The following is an 11,480-nucleotide window of genomic DNA, read 5'->3' on the forward strand; positions in this document are numbered from 1 at the left end:
GGTTCCTCAGGAATATTCACCGCAGCCGGGATTGAAGGAACAGGTTCCTCCAATGGTTGCTCGGTGTTTGGTTCTTGAATCTCCGACAGGTCGAAGGTTCTATCACTCTTTGCATTCTCGAGAAATTCCTTCTCTACGAATGTCGCACTGGCCGCAACAAATACACGTTGTTCGATTGGCGAATAGAAGTAATGACCAAGCGTTCCTTTAGGATAACCTATAAAGTATGTCTTGACCGATCGCGGGCCGAGCTTATCCTCGTGTCTCCACTTGACATAAGCCTCGCAGCCCCAAACCCATATAAAGGACAAGTTAGGGACCGTTCCCTTCCATAGTTCATATGGAGTCTTGTCAATGACTTTAGACGGACTTCGGTTAAGTATTAGAGCAAAGCGGTGACATAAGAGCATAACCCCATAACGAGTCGGGAAAGACGGTGTGACTCATCATGGATCGAACCATATCAAGTAGTGTTCGATTTCTCCGTTCGGACACACCATTCAACCGAGGTGTTCCGGTGGAGTTAAGCGTAGGGCAATCCCACGAGTCCTTTAGGTGTTGATCAAACTCGTGAGAAAGATACTCGCCACCACGATCCGAACGCAGTGTTTTAATCTTCCTACCTAATAGGTTCTGCCCTATTCTGGTTTTCCTTGAATTTCTCAAAGGATTCACTTTTGTGCTTCATTAAGTAGACATAGCCATATCTACTTAAATCGTCCGTGAAAGTGATGAAATACCTATAGCCTTCTCGTGCGGTGATTGACATAGGACCACATACATCCGTGTGTATGAGTCCTAATAGGTCGCCAGCCGCGCATTCCAACACCTTTGAAGGAAATCCGAGTCATCTTACCGATGAGACATGATTCACACGTGCCAAATGATTGAAAATCAAAGGCCGAGATAGCTCCATTTTTGATGAGCTGTTTTACGCGTTTCTCATTAATGTGTCCCATACGGCAGTGCCATAGATACGTTTGATCTTTGTCACCAACCTTTACCTTTTTATTCATTACGTGTAATATTTCGGTGGTCTGATCTAAAACATAAATTCCATTCATGGAGACTGCCTTGCCATAAATCATATCGTGTAAAGAGAAAATGCAAGTATTATTCTCTATTACAAATGAAAAACCAAGTTTGTCAAGTGCGTAAACCGAAATAATGTTTTTCGAAAGACTGGGTACATAATAGCAATCATATAATGATAACTCAAATCCGCTAGGAAGCTGGATCACATATGTTCCCCTCGCGACGGCAGCCACTCTTGCTCCATTCCCGACACGCAGGTCAACCTCACCCTTTACGAGAGGCTCGAGATTTCGGAGGCCCTGCACATGATTACACAGATGAGAACCACAACCAGTATCAAGTACCCAAGTTCCGTAACTTGCGTGGTTAATCTCAATCATATGAATAAAAGTAGAAGAAGAAGACATACCAACGGGTTTAACGCGACCGCTTTTATGTCCTCATGATAAACAGGACATGTGCGCCTCCAATGCCCGATCTTGTGGCGTGATGGCATTCCATGTTTTCGGTTTTGCTCTTTGTCGCGCCAGATGAGGTGCTCGACTCACCAGGTCCACTCTTACCTGTACCCGACTTCTTGAACTTCGCCTTACCTCGCTAGGTTTGCCTCGAGCTTTGCCCTTACCCTTTCCCTTGTTTGTCACAACGAGAACATCTTGTTTCATGCTCCCACCGAACTTCATGTCCTTCTCGGCCCGTACGAGGAGGGAGTGCAGTTCATGGGGAGTTTTCTTCAAATCATTCATATAGTAATTCGCTCTAAATTGCGAATAACCATCGTGGAGTGAGTGAAGTATGCGGTCGATCACAATGTTCTCGCTGATCTTACAATCAAAGATCTCCAGCTTCTCGACATTCTCAATCATGCTGAGAATGTGTGGGCTAACTGGTTGGCCCTTCTGGAGTCTCGCATCAAAGAAGCGAGTGGTATGCTCATAGGTCACGATTCTCGGTGCTTTCGAGAATTCCTTGGTGAGCGTGGTGAAAATCTTGTTCGCACCATGGGCTATGAAGCGTTTCTGCAAATTGGGTTCCATTGCAAAAATGAGTACGTTTTTAATCGCACCCGCTTCCATACAGAAATCATTAAACTTGGTGATTTCAGCAGCTCTAGCCGTGGGACCTGGGTTTGCCGGGATGGGCTCTAAGAGATATTTGAGCTTCCCGTCAGCAGCGGCAGCATTCCGTAATGCCGCCTCCCAGTCCGCGAAGTTTGATCCATCATTCTTGATCGAGTAGACCGATTCATCCGATTCATGAAGATCCGGCCAGGACTCACGGTCCAATGTGGCACTTGGCATTGGGTTATCGTGAGAACCACCATTCGATATTAGCAGTTTAAAAGTTCGTGATCTACACTGAAAAGAAAAAAACAAAACGAAATAAGCAACTCATCGAGGTGATTTAAGTCTATTTTAAAATTCATTTTAAACATGTAGACTCTCACACTTGCATAATTGATCTCCCTCAAGAATGATACAAGTGATCCCAAGATTCAATTTCAGTAAATTGATAAGCCAACTGTTTAGCTAATTCTTCCGTAAGAACTCTTGGTCGATAGATTTCCGTAAATCCTATCTATAGTCCACCATAGTCACAGGATCGTACGAGTGACCATAGTGTTGAGATAAAATAGGTCAATCGGTTCCAACTTACCCGACGTAGAAGGGGTCATATTATGCCTACCGACGAAGAAGGGACTCATTGGAGTTTGACCTATAAAGACCGTTCTCAATTTTTGTTTATACGAGGAAGATCCCATCAACTAAATTATAATTCATATTAAGTGAACGAATAACTAGCGTCTGCGTGAATGAATTAATTTGGGTGATGGCTTAAAAATCGTGTGACATGAGAATGTCAATGAAAACTAACTCGTGACCTCTATATGTGTCAGTTTTCATGCAATAATTAGGTGGTTTGGTTTTTAGGCGGAATATGATGCATACTATCGTTACGGAAAAATAAATAAAAGAATGCAATACGTAAATAAAAATTCCTAGTGTGGCCTATCCTAGTAAAATAAAACATAAAACAACTTTGGAATCCACCGTTGGACCCGAGAAGCTTGTCTTGATGTTCCATCTTGATCCAAGTAGCGGGAGTGAGCATCCGGTCTCCATCTTTGGTCTTCTCAAAAATTACAATTTAAAATTACAAATATAAACCTATTTACATTCTAATTAAAAACTGTAATTAAAAGAAATAAAATGGAGATACGAGATCTCAAAATACAACCAAGACCGTGTTCCATCATTACGGTAACACGTTCTACTAAGGCCACACTAAGTTACAACCGTTTACAAAAATAAATAAATACGTAATAAAAGGCATTCAAGGCATTCAACAAAACGATAATTAAATGCATCAACTAAAAACAAATTCATTCGTGACATAATTCTGTAATTATGTTAAATTTATCCAAACCACCTTTTAATGATTAAAATTCATGTGATAAAACTGCTTCTATCAATTTAATTTTAATCTAATACAGTCCGTTACTTTAAATACGCTTTAAAATAACTTAATGGTACGTGTGTGAACCGTTTCACAATCATAGCGAGTGTACAATATCCGTATAAAGTACATAATAAGGCCAAAAGAAAATTTAAAGCAAAAAGAATAAATTTTCAAAGCTGCCAAAAACAAAATCCCTCGATCCAGGGACATAAGTGCTCGATCGAGGAAAAAAAAGGGCTCGATCGACTGAACTGCAAGTCGATCGAGAGGGTTGCCAAACAGAAAGTGCTCGATAGACTAAACTGGTGGTCGATCGAGTACTTTTATCAGCAAATCTGCTCGATCGAGTACGAGGACAACTCGATCGAGCAGAGGGGTTTTGAAAGGGGGTCGATCGAGTACATGGGGACTCGATCGAGCAAAAACAAGACAGAAATAGCACTCGATCGAGTAGAAATACGCTCGATCGAATGCAAACATGGCTGAAAATTTCAAAACCCTCGTGAAAACAGATTGTCGAGACAAAATCAATTGCAATTTTGATCAAAAACGCATCAAAACAATATAACAATTGACAAAACTTGACATATTGTTATAAACTCTGTATAAAACAACAATATGCATAAGAACAATATGAAAATTGAAACAAAAACAGCCGTGTAAAGCATGAAACGGCACGGTTTTCGAGACAAAACAACAACAAGTGCAACCGTGTAAACTGGACACGGTTCCCAAGACACAAAATTTCAAAAACAGCCGAGTGCAAAACAAGGAAAAAAAATCTGCCGAGAGGCTGCCGCACGGTTTTTATGACAAAAACAAAATCGTTTCAAATCGATTTATGAAAAATCACAATGAAAATTTACGTGGCCTCGCTCTGATACCACTTGTAGGGTTATATCCGTATAAGACCCTTTAAATTTAGGACTATAACGTAAATTTAGCATGTGAAATATTGTCATAAACGAAAAACAATAAAGAAACAATAAGGATTAAGAATCAACCTCGGGTCCTTTATAGTGCGGCGTAAAGAACGAGTAAATCAAACGAGATTCCCTCCTAATTGTTGCACCCAAGACTTGTCCGAGAAATGCCCTTGTGCTAGAACGTGTTCTCCGATTGCCTTGCAATATTGGGAGAACTTGATGTGAGTTTTTCTCGAGATGTGAGATCTCAGTTTCAGAGAGAAATGATCTCCAAAACCCTAGTTTTCTGTAAAATGAAAATCGCTAGGTCAAAAGGAGAGGGAGCCTCTCCTTTTGTTGCCTCGGTCCGCGGGTCATGAGAGGGGGGAGTGGGCTTTCCACTTTCTCCTCATTTAACTCGTGATCCGATTGAACCGACCCCATTCGCTAAAATGTATATGACGCGGTTTTTATTATAAATCGTCATCGGTTATCGGCTATTAAAACATCAACTAATAACACGGGTTAGTTGAAGTATTAACACATGTCCGACAAAGACGATATTGTATAATTAAATTCAATATACATTAATCAAATATAAAACGCTTATATTTAATTTTACGAATTAACTGGTTAATTCGCCTTAGCCCATAATATTTAATATAATATCTCAACATCACATTTTGACTAATTACTAGTCAAATAACTCGGACTAACTGGTTAGTCAAATTTGGCATCTACATGACTGTATTTTCATTCCGTCACATCTCTCGAACGTATCCTATAGGTGTGACTTTTAGGGATCAGTTGATCACCGCCATCTGTATGACAATAACGTCAAACTTATCTAGCAAGCCAACCGTTATTGATAAACGTGGATCAACTGATAATAATACCAAAAGTATGCCCTTTGATCCTTTTAGAGGTTTATAAGTCCTTGCACTAACTGTTAAGGACACCAACCCCAACACACTTGTGTTGTGATATTTGACACCATTGCTAGCATAATAATCATGATGTGTTGTGAGTAGTCTCTTAGCTAGGGTTAGTGGGGGATTAGGGGAGTAATTATGGGATAAGTTTATGCTTAATGAGTTCATATGAATGCTTGCTTATTGTATTTTTAACTTATGCACATGTTATGTTTGATGAAATTCTTGATTGACAATATAGCATGAGTCTCTTATCTTTTCAACAAGACTTGTAAGACATAACCAACTCAAGGCTTGATAGACCTTGTATATAGTTAAATAGGAAGAACCAAGTTGATTGTAGGTGTTTTAAAGTCGTGACCGACTCGGCTACGGGACCTAAGTCTTCCTAGGAATTATAAGATATAAACTAACTCGATTCCAATAATAATAATTGCTTACATCTATATGATTCATTTATGCTATTTCACCATGATTCCCTTATGATACCATGACACCCTAGTGTCTTTTATCATTTGTTTATATCTTCATCTCTGTTTACTTGCCTTGTTCTCCATTTGTTTATATTTCCTTGTTGTAGTTTAGAACACAACTTCAAACCCCAATATTTGTAACACTAGCATAAATTGAGATAGATAGACTTAGAACCCAAAGCACACCATCCCGTGGATCGACCTCAACTTAACCGCTAACTAGTTGTTTGTTGAGAATATAAATGTATTTGATTGAGTGAACAATAACTCGCTCACCATCATCAATTGAGGCAAAAACCAAACTTAGCTTTGCAAGGGTTATAGTGGAGTTTAAGGTTGGACAAACTTTGCCCAGTTGTGTCAAATTTAAAGATGAAGAGGGACACATTATAGAGATACATGTGGAATATGAGTGGAAGCCAGTCCTGTGCGCCAAGTGTAGAGGATATGGACATGAGACGAAGCATTGCAAGCATGGACAGAGGAGGATCGAACAGAAAACACAGGTGAAGAGGCTTGAGTGGAAACCTATGCATAAAGGTGGATTTCGGGCCGGTTCAACATGGGCCGAGCCGGGCTGGGTTGGGAGTTGGGGATCCCGAGCCCACACTGCGAGCTGGGTGAGTATGGCCTTGTAGCGGGCCGGGCTAGGGATTGGTGGCCCTGAACCAACCCGGTTGGGCATAAAAGTGCAAAAACGGAAGTGGGCCAGGCGGGCTGGATAGTGTGGGCTGAGGAAGAGTGAGACCGGGATCGGCCCGAGATGGAGAGCGGGCTGTGCGGGTAAAAGATCGGGTCAGCGGGCTGTGTAAAAGGGAGACCCGGTGGGGCGAGGCGGGCATGTGTGGGTCGGGCCAGCCCGCATTGTTGTGTACCTATTCCTGTGCACAAAGACAAACAACTGAATAACGATCAGATCAAAAATGTTTTAAATGGTGCAGCAAAGCAGGTCTCTACTAAGGTCATTGCACATAGTGCTAATGAGGGATACACTCAGAATGAGAATAGTATTCCCAAGGATGCCTCTAGTAACACTGCTAGTACTCCTCCTCAACAAATAATCAACAATTCACAGGTAACATCTCAAGAACAAGCAATGAAAGGCCCTACTTATATATAGGTTCTGAGTGGCAATGGTGGTGTCTTTAAGGAATGCATAGCGGATATACGAAGTGAAAGACTTAACTTTCATGATGTCAAAAATTCATAATTTAGAATTTTGAAATGTACGGGGCATGAACAATTACAATAAACAACGTACAATTATAAGGTTTTTACAAAACTATGAAATAGGGCTATTTGCTTTACTTGAAACCAAAATAAAATCAAAAAGTATTCATAGGGTTATTAATAATTTGGTCGCGGATTGGTGTATTACCACCAACTCAAATCTGCACAAAGGTGGATGCATCTGGATCGTTCGGAACCCAACAAAATATCATGTTCATGTTCATAATTATACAGCACGGTGCATGCATTCATATTGAGGCTACTTCACTAATAAACAATGTTAGATTTTTTGCTACTTTCATTTATACCTTCAATAACATATCTGGCAGAGAAGACTTATGAAAAGATCTGAAGTAGTATGCTAGCAGTATTAATAGACCATGGGCTATGAGAGAAGATTTCAATTATGTTACTAATTCTGGTGAGAGGATGGGTACTGTAGATACCTCATTTCTGCACCTCCCGCAAACCACCTGGTGATGATTGGGCCGCATATTTGGTACGCGGAATGATTTATGACAGTTCGTAAGTTTATCATCAAGTGATAGCTCAAATACTTGTGTCTACCCCTTGGTCGTCATCTACGCGCCATTACGGTCGTTTTGACAGTAATTAGAGTTCATTTGGAGTCCGGGTCAAAAACCGCTTCAGTTTCTAATAAACCGTTTAAAATGCTGAGTCGGAATGTTCTGGAATATTCCGGATATTTATTCCATAATTTAATTTTATATTCTTTTGGTCTAATATTTCCCGAAAATCTTATGTTAGGGAATAAGGAAGTCAAAATCTACCACAATTCCATAAAAGAAACGCGGAAATCTTTCTTCCGCAGGAGGAAACCTCTGGGGAAAGGACGCAACACCTGCTGTGGCTCTTCCAAGGGTCGCAGTGGCTGCTACGCCTCTTCCCCAGCCCTTTCTACGTATTTTCAGATCTTTTCGAGATTTGTTTCCAAAGTTTTAGTCATTCCATAATTCCTCCGTGTGATTAGTATAAATAGGGACCTTCGTTCCTCATATTTCTCACGCGAGTGGCCGCCCTTGTCTTCTCGCTTTGCATTCTAAGACCGTTCTCTAAGCTTATTGACGTCTACATGCTTGATCAATCGACCACGTAAGCTCGGATCCTTCTGAGTACTAGTCAGGTTGCATGACCGACCAATTTGACCAACTATACCTCAATTAATCAATCAATTTAATCTAAATCCTCTTACGAGGGCACTTTCATCATACATTCGAGTCGAGCAATCACTAAACGTTAACTTAGTTAATCTCGTTTCGTCAAACATGTAAGTCTGAGGGTGTAAATCCCATCTTTTATTATTGTATTTTATTATTGTACCAATTAGTGTAAGATTTACGTCAAAAGTATGCTTAAGAACGATTTCTAAAAACCCCTTTATCAATTTGTTTTTACGGATTAACTATAGGCAGACGCCGAGAAGAGTCGTAGCATCTGCTGCGCCTCTTCTAGAGGCTGCCGCAGTTCCTGATTTTCTTCTTCTTCCTCCGTCCTCTGTTAATTCGTCCCTTTTGTCTTAATTTCTTTTTTTTTCTTCTTTTTATTCGTATGTAATATTTATATTTATAACACATATTCTTAATAATTTATCGTGTCTTTGAATCAGACTTAAATCCCGTATAATCAATATTTGTGGGTTTTCGTCATCAAATCAAACCCGGATTTTGGAGATTCGATTCATTCATATCAAATCTCTGGAATTCGAATTTTGCATATGTTTTCAGTTGTTTATCACTACTTTCATATTGTTTCCGTCTTAATAGTTGAACCTAAATAACCCTAATTCATTTGTAACTTATTCTTAATTAGTCTTAATTCGTTCTAATTAGTTCTAATTCGTTTTTACCGCTTTTGTGACCGATTTCACATGTTAATAATATGTAAATCACTTTCATCCGAGTCAAATATCCATAATCAATCATTAAACACACCAACGAACGTTAACGAATAACAGTTCTGACTTCACAGCCAGAACTCACCTCAGGAACAGACGCAGTGACCACTACGCCTCTTCCAAGAGACACAGCATTGCTGCGCCTGTTCCGGGTTGAGCTCTGTCTCTGAACTTCCGTTCTTGCTTTGACCTAGTTCAATAGTTTACGTATTAATCGACTATTAATCCTAATATCACCTCTAATCTGTTCGTGTTAACCTAATTTATTTTCTCTTGCTTTTCTCAAATTATCCGTCTTAAGTATATTTTTGACGTAAATCAATTAAATTGTTGTAATTATTGTAATTTTAATTATTGCATTTATTTATTCATTGTATTGTATGATTTATTTACTTGTTTTCATATGTAATTTAATCTAACTCCCAACTTCGACCTTATTGAGTGCTAATTACGTGTTCACCGACTTAGTTAACTCTCACATGCTAGGATTAATCTGTGGATGTTGCATTGCATGCATATAATGAACAACATATCGAGTATGAACAATTTCCCTAATCACTAGTAGAGGCCGCTATCGAGGCGGGCGGGATTAGGTGTTCATTAAAAGGACTTCCTAATTGCGGACATGGCCCACCTGCGAGCCCACTTCGATCCGTGGACGTACAGCGGTCTTTTGAAAGCCACGCTCGGCGGCGTAAAAATGCTTTCGACTGGATCGTTTTAGATCGGTCGGTTTCGTCTCGGTAAGGGTCTCGAAACGATTAGAGACGTTCTGAGTCGCCACCAAGCATTTTTGGGATGCCTGGAACCCGTTCGAAATCTACTTTATACCTCGGTCAAATCGAAGCACAAAGCAGCGTTTGACATAGGTACTAAAGATAAGGAAATCGTCCCTCTTTAGCATCCTATCTCTAGAATGACTCTCGTACGCCCTGGATAAGGCCATCCACTATCCAAAGTTTCTGAGTAAGAGGTGAAGGTACATATTGGGAAGCCCTTTAATCAGACACCCAATCCCGCCCGCGTTAGCGGCCTCTACTAATCGATCTTGGTTGGTTGAATGCAAAAGTTGATAAAACGGTTTAAATGCATGAATGCGCATCCAATAATTTAAACCTAACATGTGAGAGCTTTCTAAGTCGGTTGATTTAATCCAAGTATCAAGTATAAGATGTCGAGTTGGATTAATGATTGATTTGCATGCAAGACAGAAATTAAACATCCATTTATCGTATTAGGTTTAGGGTGGATAACATGATCCATTTGTCTTAGTAAAGCATTTTGCAAATATGATTTTGAATAGTCATCTGATCCATCCTATATCCGGGCTAACCGGAGTCAGAATCGTCCTAGACTAATGCTGGAAGGGAACAGACCCTGTAACAGGTGGCTATATGAGACGCGAGCCAGCCGACGATACAAAGGGCCTCCCTCTGGTTTTGAAAATGAGAAATGGAGGGACTGTTTAGGCGCGGGTTAGCCCACGGTTTATGTACCGTGTTCTGACCTTTTAGAAAATGTTATAAAACGCGTTGAAAATGGGTGTTTGAACCTGATTTGATTTGAAGGGGTCGTTTCGACCGCATTTGTTGATTTGAAGAACTAGACTCGCATAATCATCATTATTTGGATAATATTCGGTGTCGGGTTCGATTTGACAAACTTGACATGAATAGTTTTGAAAGTAATTATGGACTAATTGTTTTAAGTCCATTTGAATGTTATTAGTCGATACTCATCATCGTACCCGGGTTAAAATCCGGCATGGTATGTAGAACCAAGGATGACTTTGTGTTGGGGACTAATATGTTTGTTTGAAAAATGTTAAGAAATAAAATAAAAGGTTTTAAAATACCTTTTAAATGTCATTAACCAAATATTATCACCGAAACACGGATTTAACCGTCATGGTATGAGGAACCAAGGGTGAAAAATGTTTTATGGTTAAAACAAATAACATAAAATAAAAAAGAGTTCGAAAGTATTTGGAATGGTAAAAACCGATTACAAATAGGAAAATGAATTAAAGGGAAATGACGAGAACAAACACGGTTGATCTCTGGTCTGAACACCCCATTTAGGCGCGGGGAAGTTGGCGACCTAAGGGGCTTCTGCCTCAGACCAAAAATCAGTTTTGGCTCGTTTATTCCATGTTTTGGTTCATGTTATGCACGTTTTAGCATGTTATAGTATTGAAACAAATGAAAACATAATAAAAGAGGATTTTTACACCCTCATACTTACATGTTTGGTTATGGCGAGTGACCGACGTAAGTGTAACAACTCGTTTGATCGGAAAAAACTAGGTTTAAAACCGTTTTGGTAAGTAAAAAGAGTGTTTTTAATGTTAGTGATGGTGTAGTAGTCGAAGTGGTCGGTCAAGTGATTTAATGCACGATGACGGTACCAAACAATGTGTAAGGCTCGTGTTTACGATCGGTAGGTCGTAAATACGCGTCGAGTTGTGACTTAAGAAGTCGAGTCGAGAATTTTAAGGGAGAAAAGAGGGGGCGGACACTCGCGTAAGTCT

This window comes from Silene latifolia, unplaced genomic scaffold (genome assembly GCF_048544455.1).
Source record: "Silene latifolia isolate original U9 population unplaced genomic scaffold, ASM4854445v1 chrun_scaffold_16, whole genome shotgun sequence".
Lineage (NCBI taxonomy): Eukaryota > Viridiplantae > Streptophyta > Magnoliopsida > Caryophyllales > Caryophyllaceae > Silene > Silene latifolia.